General features: G+C 44.4%; 1 long non-coding RNA gene across 1 annotated transcript in view; it reads left to right on the top strand.

Moving 5' to 3' along the window:
- The first annotated feature begins 1210 nt into the window (after positions 1 to 1210).
- Positions 1211 to 11928, top strand: part of LOC115489488 (uncharacterized) — a 15710-nt gene continuing 4992 nt past the window's right edge. Inside the window, exon 1 of the long non-coding RNA NR_168354.1 lies at positions 1211 to 1446. This is a non-coding gene — a long non-coding RNA (uncharacterized LOC115489488). The remainder of the gene's footprint in view (positions 1447 to 11928) is intronic.

The raw sequence follows: 11928 nt of genomic DNA, 5'->3' as shown, positions 1-11928 counted from the left end.
TAGCACGCTGTCTGGCTCATGGTCGGGTGCCATCTATGTCAGCTATGGCATGAATGTGGGCCTAGCCAACTTTGGCCACCACCTGTCACCCTGGTCGCTCTCGCTCAGCACTTGGCACACGGTAGGTACTTGCTGCCTTGGCTACTGAAGGAGCGGCTAGAAATTGACTCAGTGTTTCTGAAAACAGGCCTCAGGCAAATGTGTAGGAGGAGGGGGAGGATTTTCAAGAGTTTCCCAACCAACAAGCCAGTAATTGCTCTTTGCACGCTAGTATAAACTTGAAACTATTTCCAGATGGGAAATACCCACTAGATCCATATGTCACACCCATTTCCAATGGCAGCCCATGCGAGCAGAGACATCCCTGTATTCACACCTATAGAAGCAAGCTGTACTCACGTAGCTATCCACAGGACACGCAGACCCCAAAGGCTTAAGTAACCCCCACTTCAGAAGAGTTGCTGATTGCTTATTTAAAGCATGCCCTTTTAAACATCCCCTATGCCTCTGCCTCTCACTGTGTGTTTGATACTTCTTGTTCCCTAGCATCTGTACCTTAGGGGTAGGCCCAGGTGGGATAGTCCACTGAATTTACAGAACACTTAAAAGGTAGGAAGAACCTCACAGTGCAGTGACTCACTCATTCAACATACTCATAGCATTTGGGACTTGGAAAACTGGAAATGATGAATCAAAGTGTCACCTGCAGTCAGAGAGAGATCTGAATCAGCAGATGACCTTACTCGCTGAGTGGGTATATACCTTCTCACTAAGCCTTGGTGAGAGGACAGGGTGAGTAATATGGTCGTGGTTAGCACAAAAGTAACATTTTTGCTGCATAACTCCTTCTATGTAGGGAAGAGAGCAGAAGGAGCCAGACAGGCTGGTTTCCCATGGCCTTGGGGCCAGTCACTTCCCTTCTGTGATTCCCAAGTTCCTCATTTGAAGCGTGGAGAGAATCCTCTTGCCTTGAAAGGCACATTTTCTCTATTCATTCATTCACCCACTCATTCATAAAAGATGGTGTTTCCTAAGAGATAGATTGCTCTATGTAGTGGCTATGGAGGGGTGGGGTGGGGGATGGGGTCATTTGGTAGATTATATTATTGCTCAGCAAATATTTACGTCACCTAGCCCTCCCCACTTCGAGAGGAATATCATTTCCTCACTCTGTTGATACTTGGATTTAGCCATGTGACTCGCTTGAGCCAGAAGAGTATGAGCGGAAGCGGCAGCTGCCAGCTCTGAGACGCTGAGTGCTTTCTTTTCCACCTCTTAAGCAATTGTCCTTGGCCATGAGAATCCCAGATAGCGGGGAGTCCTTCAGCTGGACACAGAAAGAACAGACATGGGAGGCAGCTGTGTGTGACCCAGAACTTGGAGGCCAGCCCAACCCGGCTAACCCACAGACCCCGGGTGAGAAATGAAATGTTCACTGTTATGCATGTGAGTTTCTGGAAGCTTTAAGGTTTTAAAAAATTAATTAATTAATTAATTTGGTGATTGATGGTTGCAATGGTATGTGCTCTATGACACAATCAGAGTAATTAGAAAATCCCTTCAAATTTTTTTTTAAATGAGAATATTAAAAATCTTTTCTTCTGCTTTTGGTCCTCCTCTTTCTTATCACTCCCTCCTCCTGTTCCCCTGTGCCCTCCTTCGCAATGTGTGTGTGTGTGTGTGTAGGGCAGATATCAACCTTGTGTTGATATCAGTCAGTACTCAGGAGCCCTCCACTTTGTTTTTCTCTTTTAATTAAATTATGTATCTATTATTATCGTGTGCATAACGTGTGTGTGTCTGTGTGTGTCTGTGTGTGGGCATGTGTGCCACAGCAGCTGTGTGGAGTCTGAATATAACTTTGTGGAGTCAACTCTCCCCTTTCATCCTTGCACAGGTTCCAAGGGAGGAACTCAGGTCTCCAAGCGTGTACACATACTCTTTACCAGCGGAGCCCTCTAACAATTTTGAAATATTTGAGTTATTATTAATTATAGTAACCCTATAGTAAGGAGGACGCCTTCTTTCCTTCTAACTTCAGTTTTGTACCTGTTAACCAGTGTTTCTTCTCTCCTTCCCTGCCTCTGGAAGTTGCTTTTATAGAATACTGTCAAGACAAAATCAGACCGGTGTGAATCTTTACCTGTCCTGACACTGACTGTGGCTCGGACTCTGGGGAAGGATTTTCTGTTTAGGTGACATTTGACCTGAGCTCGGAATGTCTAAAAAGGACTGGTTGTGGGTGGGAGAGAAGTGGCCTAGTCAAGAGGAGGAACTATATATACATGGCTTCTGAGTTGGTGGATGAACAGAAAAGAGGTCTGAATCCTAGACTCCGCTCAGGCACTCCCTCAGAGCCTCAGCTCCAAAGCTGAACTTTCCAGACCTGTTTTTCTTCTTCTTTTCCCTTCTCAGCCATTGAATGACACCACCATCTGTCTACTTAATTGCCCAAACTAGAAAGCCGCACCCCACCCCCCCTTTTCTCTTCCCCCTTTCTCCTCCCCTTCCCTCAGCCCCGCATCATCTGTCTTCAAGTCTTGCCAACACACACTCTGGTCCTTCTTTTTAACTACCCAAGTTGAAAGCATTGTCCTTTCTTGCATGGACACAGCAAGAGCCAGGTCCCTGACCCCCTGGCCTTTGATCCTTTGTTTGTCTTTTGTAGATTGGTTGTTGTTTTGTTTGTTTGTTTTTCAAGACAGGGTTTGTCTGCATAGCCCTGGCTGTCCTGGAACTTGCTCTGAAGACCAGGCTGGACTCAAACTCACAGAGATCCACTTGCCTCTGCCTCTCCGGTGCCTGGCTACTGTTTTGTTTTTAAGAAAGAGTCTTGCATACTTTAGGCTGGCCTCAAACCAGCCATGTACTGAGGATGGGCTTGAGTCCTTGATCTTCCTGGTAGAGTCCTCCCAAGGGCTAGGATGATAGACGTGTGCCCTCTTTTAACCAGTGGCCTTATTTTAAAAACAATCGTCCTTATTTGTGAGTGGTTACAGAAACATACCATGGAAGTGTTCAGCAACAATAACAAGTTTTTGACAATAAAAAAAAGTGGAGTTTGTTGACTGAAGGGATGTCTCAGTGGTTAAGATCACTCACTGCTCTTCCAGAGGACCTGAATTCAGTTCCTAGCACCCTTATCTGGCAGCTTACAACTACCCGAAACTCCAGCTCCAGGGGATCTGACACCTTCTTCTGGCCCCCACGTTCACGTACATTCCTGTACAATTAGTCACCTTACCCCTGCCACATACATGCACATAGAAATATGTCTCAAAATAAAATAAGAACCAGGCTTGGTGGTGAACATCTTTAATCCCAGCACAAGAGGGGTAGAGAGGCAAGCAGATCTTTGTGAGTTCAAAGCCAGCCTGGTCTACGAAGTGAATTCCAGGACAGCCAGGAAAGCTACACAGAGAAACCCTGTCTCAAAACAACAAAGAAAGGTGGGCGTGGTGGCCTTTAATTCCAGCACTCGGAGGATGGATCTCTGAGTTTGAGGCCAGCCTGGTCTACAGAGTGAGTTCTAGGATAGTCAGGGCTACACAGAAAAACCCTGTCTTTATCCCCTTTCATTGGGTAGAGCATCAAAAATTGTAACCGATCCAGAATCTGTAATTGGTATTTTAACTTTCAATTTAACATTTTTTCATTAGTTTCTTTCTTTATTTTTGCAGTGCTGAGATTGAATTTAGGGGTACTCCAGCACTGATCTCCACCCCTGTCACTGGTTCTTGTAGTTTTTGACTTGGTCTCACTGAGATGAACAGGCTGGTCTGGATCCTCTCCTTGCAGCCTGCTGAGTAACTGAGGTTAAGGCCCCGTCAGCTGGGCCTTTGGTTTTACTTTATGTTTCTTTGCTCTTGTGCCAAGAACCTGAGTGTGGTGGTGACGCACGCCTTTAATCTCAGCATTCAGGGAGCAGAGGCAGACAGATCTCTGAATTCAAAGCCCATCTGGTTTATGTGTAGAATTTCAGGCCACATAGGGTTGCATAGTGAGATCCCTTTTCTATATCCCCTTCCAAACTTTACAGGCTTTTTGTTTTAATCCCTACTGATTCCAATTAGTAGCACCCACACATGCCCGGGTGTAGGGTCATTCATTGGAGGATGCCCAATTTATCATAAACAGGGCTGAGGAGATGGCTCAGTGATTAAGAGCACTGACTGCTCTTCCAGAAGTCCTGAGTTCAAATCCCAGTAACCACATGGTGGCTCACAACCACCCGTAATGAGATCTGATGCCCTCTTCTGGTGTGTCTGAAGTCAGCTACAGTGTTCACAGCATACTGTTTATCACCAATTCTCCCAAACTCTGACTTCCAGTTTTTCTGCCTCTTCTTCCCCAGTGAAGAAAAACCTGGCTTGGGCTGGTGAGATGGCTCAGCGTGTAAGAGCACTGACTGCTCTTCTGAAGGTCCTAAGTTCAAATCCCAGCTTACAACCACCTGTAATGAGATCTGATGCCCTCTTCTGGTGTGTCTGAAGACAGCTACAGTGTACTTACATATAATAATAAATAAATCTTTGGGCAGAAGCAAGCAGGGACTGAGTGAGCGGGGCTGAGCAGGGCGAGCAGAGGTCCTAAAAATTCAATTTCCAGCAACCACATGAAGGCTCCGTACAGCTACAATGTACTCACATACATAGAATAAATAAGTCTTTAAAAAGATAAAGAAAAACCTGGCTTTAAAAAAAACACATTTCTATTTATTTACATTGTGTATATATGTACGTGCATAGGTGTGCCATAGCATATAGAGATGAGAGAAAAACCTCATAGGATTCAGCTATTTTCTTCACCCATTTGGATCCTGTGGATTGGTCTCAGGTGATTCAGCTTGGTGGCAAACAGCTTTACCCAATGTACCAATTGCTGGCCCCAAACCTGTTTTTTAATGGTGCCATTAGATTCATTTGCTTCATCTTACGATATCTATAAAAACAATATTGTTAATTTGAAATAATTCCTCTGTAAACACTTCCACCATAAATTTAATTTATAGTTTGGTACTTTGCTTCATTTTGCTTTCAAGTTCTAGGGATTACTTAAAAATCAATTTTGTTTTTAATAATTATGTGGAACATTTGTATTATCCCATAGCCCAGCCTAAAAAAAAAGTACTCTCAAGTCAGTTTAGCTTCCATATTTGATTTCCCCACACAAATCTCTCCTCTCACAGGGAATTTTATTTATTTACAGAGATGTATTTTTACTTATACATATGTATGTGTTATCCATGGGTGGGTACCCAAGGAGTCTAGGTGAGAGTATTGGATCCCCTCGAACTGAACTTACTGATAGGTGTGAGCCACCAAGTGGATGCTGGGATTCAAAAACCAGAAATCTCTGAAAGAGCAGCAAGTATTCTTTACCACTGAACCATCTCTCCAGTCCCAAATAAGGTACATTTGTGTGTGTGTGTGTGTGTGTGAGAGAGAGAGAGAGAGAGGGAGAGAGGGAGAAGAGGAGGAAGAAGAGGGAGAGAGAGGAATATCTTTTCTTTTTTCTTTTTTAAAGATTTATTTATTTATATGTAAGTACATTGTAGCTGTCTTCAGACACTCCAGAAGAGGGAGTCAGATCTCGTTACGGATGGTTGTGAGCCACCATGTGGTTGCTGGGATTTGAACTCTGGACCTTCCGAAGAGCAGTCAGGTGCTCTTACCCACTGAGCCATCTCACCAGCCCAGGAATATCTTTTCTGTTTGAGCTTTTTTACCCACTATACTTTTCTGTCTCAATTCTCAAAATCGGAAAGCGTAACAAAGAGCACATCCCCACAGGTTGACAAGACTAACTGGGCTAGTGGGGTTCAAATGCTACACTGGAACATAAGGGATATTTAATAACTATTAGCTGCCTTTATTATACCTACTGGGGGCAGGGGGTATAAAGAAGAGTGTGAGCAGGTGGGGCGAGTTGAGTTAAATGGTGTGGGCCTCTAAGTGGATTCTGCCTTGCTCTACTGCCCCTATAGGGGTGGTAGGAATCCTATAACCCAGAGACAAGATAGACTCAGAGATGAAAGCACGGATCAGAGCTAGATACCAGCACAGTGGCCTCTAAGGTCCTACATACCTCCCTTCCCAAGAACATGGGTGTTGGCCACATACCTGAAACTCCTGAGACTTGGATGGACTCTGTAATAAGGAAGGGGAAGCTACCACATGACTATCTATATTTAACCTTCATTTATTTAGAGTACATATTTACCACAGGACAGGACCCTGGAGATAGAAATTATGTCTAATCATGGTGTGTGTATGTGTGTGTGTGTATCTTATTTTATTTTGAGACAGTGTGTTAGGTAGCCTAGGCTGGCGTTAAACTGACTGCGTAGCCAAAGATAACCTTGAACTTCTGACCTTCTTGCTTCTAGTCTCTGAATGCTGGGACAACAGGCCTTTTATGTTATGCTAGGGATTCATGCATAGTAGTTAAGTCCTGTACCAACTGAGCTACATCCCTAGTCCCAAAAGGAATCTTACATATTTGTCTTATATGAGTTTCTGGCCTACAAAAGTCAAGCCTACCCCAACATTGTACAATGGCACAGTGAGATGAGGTTTCTGTGTGAGAGAATGGGAGGTCAGGGGAGGAATACAGAAACACCTGCCAAGGGGCAGCTTTGCTCACCGCACGTGTGTGTAGGTGTGTCTGTCTGTGCCTGTGTCTGTGTGTGTCCATGTGTCTGTCTGTGTCTAGGATTGTCCTGGTTAATATGGAAGCTAGGGACTCTGTGTGGCTCCCGGCTGCCATATTGGAAAATCTATCTCTAGAAACTTGTATCATTGCAGAAAGATCTATTGGGTAAAACTGTTTTACTCCAGTGAGACAGCACACATGGGAATGTTGATTGATGTGCGTGGGGTGGTATCATGTAGTATGACTTATGAAGGCCTGCCTGAGTGGTTCCATCTCTGTGACCCATAAAGTAAGTCCAGAAAGATCCTCGGAGGGTCTTTGGCTTCAGCTGCCTGTGTCTGTGTGATTGTCCAAGCCTGTCTCTCAGGCTCTTTGTCCCTCCTCCTATCTCTAAGAAACACCTACCTACAGTTTTGGCTCTTCCACCCTGATTCCTCAGTCATGTCCCAGCTCTTCCCCAAGTGTCTTTCTCAGGATCCCAGAACGCCCCAGGTCAGGTTAGTTCTCCATCATCTATTGCCTAGGCTTGCTGGAGGTGGTTGGAACCATGCCTGGAGGTGAAGACCAGAAAGGGCAACCCAAGTTGGTTCCTACTGAATTGCTGCTGGCTTATATTTCCTGTTTTCTGGAACCAGGTCCTTGGGCCTACCAAAGGGTGATATGGAAGTCCTCCCCTTCCTTTCACAGAGCTGTTTACTTTTGACTAAAGGGAAATGGACCGGCCCAGGTGTCCGGTCCATTAGCTAGGGTACCAACACTTTCTACCCTCTAACTGAGACCTTTAGCTCTCAGTTCCATTCAGGTGCCTGTGCCCACCCCACCAAGGCTTCCTCCAGCATCAGAAGGAACAATTGCAATTGTTCTTTGAAACTGATGCCCCAGACTCCGAGGAAGTCCCCCACCCATCTCTATTGTGCAAGGATAATGTGAATACTGAGTTGTTGTCGAAGTTTCACTCAACAGATGCTGGTGGTGTGGTGCTCTGAGCCAGGCTTGAGGGATGCTAGGCTCTACAAGACAAATGAAGTCCCTGATTCTTGCTTGATCATCCTAGAGGAAGAGACAGACAACAAAAAGGAAAGGGGATTCTGGCTAGCAGATTCATTCTGGGTGGGGCAGAACTGGCTGGGCTGGGTGAGTGTCTAAATCTGATTATCTTTGTGGACTCCATGGCTACCCTTGTTCTATGGGGACTGAATCTCAGCTCCCTACCTGCTAGCTCTGCTGCCACCCAAACTTCGGTTGCTGGTATTGCTCAGTATTTCTCAGAGCTGAGACCTCTGACCTATTCTACTATGGTCTGAGCCCTGATCCAGACAGCTGACTGTTGCCTCTGAAACCACAAGAAACTTTGTCTGGGCTGAGTCTTGATCCAGTTGCTGATGGAGCTCTAACCCTAGTCTAGGCAGAGAGTCTGTCTTCCTAAGCAGCATGTCTTTTGTTTTGTATTTTTTGAGACAAGATTTCCCTGTGTAACCCTGACTTTCCTGGAACTCACTTTGTAGACCAGGCTAGCCTTGAACTCAAGAGAACAGCCTGTCTCTGCCTTCCAAGTGTGGGGAATTCTCAATCTTCCTAATGCTGCGACCCTTTAATACAGTTCCTCATGTTGTTGTGATCCCCAACCATAAAATTATTTTCATTGCTACTTTATAACTGTAATTTTGCTACTGTTATGAATTGTAACGTACATATCTGATATCCTGAAAGGGTCATTTGACCCTCAAAAGGATCTCAACTTGCAAGTTGAGGACCAATGTTAAGGATATGTATGACATGTGCTGCCATACCAGCATCATATTTTATTGTATATATTAATTTGTTTGAGACAGGGTCTAGGCTGGCCTTGAAGTTATGATCTTCTAACTTCAGCTTTCTAGCTAGTAAAATTTATAGTTGTGTACCACCATATCTGGTCAACAGATTTTATTTTAAAATCTGTAATATTGGAGCTGGAGAGATGGCTCACTGATTAAGAGGACTGGCTGTTTTTCTATATATACTTTAAAAATCCATTTATTTATTTATTTATTTATTTATTTATTTATTTACTGTATATGAGTACATTGTTGCTGTCCTCAGACACACCAGAAGAGGGCATCAGATCACATTACAGATGATTGTGAGCCACCCTGTGGTTGATGGGAATTGAACTCAGGACCTCTGGAAGAGAGGTCAGTGCTCTTAGCCTCTGAGCCGTCTCACCAGCTAGGCTGTTTTTCAAGAGGACCCAAGTTCAATTCCCAGCACCCACATAGCAGCTCACACCTCTCTGTAATACCTGTTACTGAGGGCCAAACATCCCCATACAAATATATACACAGTAATGTACATACACTAATGTACATAAAATAAAAATAAATTCTTATAAATCTGTAATATGTCTGGTGTTACTTTTAAAAGTCATTATTTTCATTTATGTTTTCATACAATGTATTTTGACTATATTCTTTCTTCTCCCTTAGCTCCTTCCAATATCCTCCCCACCTCTTTACCCACACAACTCCATGTTCTCTCCCTCAAAAAAGACCCCTACAAAAAAATGAAAACCAAAACAACCAAACCAATAAGACAAAGAAAAAATACCAAACCAAAATAAATAGTACTCAAAAGACATGGAGTAAAAAACAAAACAAAACAAAACAAAACAAAACAAAAACCCAGGTATTACAGACAGCTGTTGTGTGGGCCAACAACTTCTGGGCATGTGGCCTGGCCTTGAATATGGTTGATATACCTAGTGTCTCTCCATTGGGAAAAAACAAACAAACTGATTTTTTTTCTTCACCAGTAAGTAGAGACAGTGTATCCAGCAGGCGTAACAGTGTCTGTGCGGACAAGTGCGCACTGCTCCTATTCTGTCGGGAAGATGCTCTTTCCGAGGAGTCAGCCACCACCTTTGGCTCTCTGAAGTTTTTCCACTTCTTTTCCCACTAGACCCCTGAGTCTCAAGGGGGGAGTTTAGTAAAGACATCTCATTTAGGGTTGAGTGCCCCTAAAGTCTCACTCTCTGCATACTGTTCAGTCGTTAACACTCAGTGTTAATCACCATCTACTGCAAGCAGAGGCTGCTCTGATGAGCATCTGATTGCTTAGCTTTTTGTTTGACTTCTCAAGTTTTTCATTTCAAGTTTTGTTTCAGTTTTTCTTTTCTTTTCCTTTCCTTTCCTTTCCTTTCCTTTCCTTTCCTTTCCTTTCCTTTCCTTTCCTTTCCTTTCCTCTCCTCTCCTCTCCTCCCCTCCCCTCCCCTCCCCTCCCCTCCCCTCCCCTCCCCTCCCCTCCCCTCCCCTCCCCTCCCCTCCCCTCCCCTCCCCTCCCCTCCCCTCCCCTCCCCTCCCCTCCCCTCCCCTTCCTTTCTCTTCTCTTCTTTTCTTCTCTTTTCTCTTCTCTTTTTTTTTTTTTTTCCGAGACAGGGTTTCTCTGTATAGCCCTGGCTGTCCTGGAACTCACTTTGAGGATCAGGCTGGCCTCAAACTCAGAAATCCTCCTGCCTCTGCCTCCCGAGTGCTGGGATTAAAGGCGTGCGCCACCATGCCCAGCCAGTTTTGCTTTTCTTTTTTTTTTAATTAATATTTTTTATTACATATTTTCCTCAATAACATTTCCAATGCTATCCCAAAAGTCCCCCATACCCTCCCCCCCACTTCCCTACCCACTCATTCCCATTTTTTTTTGGCCCTGGCGTTCCCCTGTACTGGGGCATATACAGTTTGCGTGTCCAATGGGCCTCTCTTTCCAGTGATGGCCTACTAGGCCATCTTTTGATACATATGCAGCTAGAGTCAAGAGCTCCGGGGTACTGGTTAGTTCATAATGTTGTTCCACCTATATAGTTGCAGATCCCTTTAGCTCCTTGGGTACTTTCTCTAGCCCCTCCATTGGGAGCCCTGTGATCCATCCAATAGCTGACTGTGAGCATCCACTTCTGTGTTTGCTAGGCCCCGGCATAGTCTCATAGTTTTGCTTTTCTTTAGAGATCCTATTTCTTTATTAAATTCTGGTTTCAGATCTTGACTTGTTTTCATTACTTCATTCAACTGTTTTGGTTTTCATGGTCTTTAAGAAGGCATTTATTCATATCCTCTCCAAGGTCCTTGAACAAATGAATAATTGCTATTTTAAAGTTTCTATTATGTACTTCAGCTAAACTGTTTTCCCCAGGACACATTACAATAGGGCTTCTGGCTTCTGAAGGAGACACAGTGTCTTGGTTCTTCACGTTTGTGTTTTGATTTGGGATCTAGGTATCTGAAGTCACTACATTTGTGGTCTTTCTTGGAGTAGGTATCTAGTCTTGCCTTCGTTGGGTGAGTGTTCCAGTCTTTAGTTGCCATTGCCCAATCTGGGTCCCAGCCAAATGTGGCAGCTGTGGAGTCCCTGGTAGAGAGCAGTTCTGCAGGTTGATGGGAGCCACAAAGGAATGTAGATGGGCTACAAGAAATGGTTGGGTCCCAGCCAAGAGTGGAGGCTGTGGGGTCCCTGGCAGAGAGTGATTCTGGGCCTCAGCCAAGTGTGGCAGCTGTGGGTCCCTGGTAGAGAGCTGTTCTGTGAGTTTGTGGGATTACAAAGGAACAAAGATGGGGTGAAAAGAATGACTGAAAGGGGCAATGGAAAAGCATTAGAGGGACCCTGGGTCATGAGTCCAAGTTCAAAGGCTATGGGGGTGGGCTTGGAGGAGGAGCCCCTGGTATCATATTCATAAATAAGAATTTTTATAAAGCATCCATATAACTGACACAAATTGCCAGCATCCCAGAAGAACTCTCAAGATCCCTTATTTTAATAACTTATCTTTTTGCTGCTGTGGGTAGAATAGATGACAAAAGAGAGGTAAAGGGGGGAGGGTATAAGGGGACTTTCAGGATAGCATTTGAAATGTAAATGAAGAAAATACCTAAAAAAATCGGAAAAAGTTTTTTTTGTTGTTTTTTTTTGTTTTGTTTTGTTTTTTGTTTTTTAAGAGAGAGGTAAAGGAGGAAGGATTTCTCTTTTGGCTCACCGTTTGGGGGGAGACAGTCTATTAGAGCCAGGAAGGCGGGGGCAGTGTGGGATGCAGCTGGGACTCCAAATGGAGAGGGGAGTTCTGGGGCCCGTCTAGGTTTTTCCTTTTTCCTTTCTTCATCTGGGTGGGTGTCCAGTGTACCGCAGGATGCACAGAGTGAGTCTTTAGCCTTCAGTCATGGGAAATGAACTCACGGTCATCTTACAAGTGTGACTGTCCCAACTGCTTCAGTAGTAGGTCATGACTCCACGTGGAGTTGTAAAATGGAATGT

Source organism: Mus musculus, chromosome 2 (assembly GCF_000001635.26).
Source record: "Mus musculus strain C57BL/6J chromosome 2, GRCm38.p6 C57BL/6J".
NCBI classification, from domain to species: domain Eukaryota; kingdom Metazoa; phylum Chordata; class Mammalia; order Rodentia; family Muridae; genus Mus; species Mus musculus.
The sequence above is the reverse complement of the archived record's forward strand: the minus strand, read 5'-3'. Positions and strand labels throughout refer to the sequence as shown.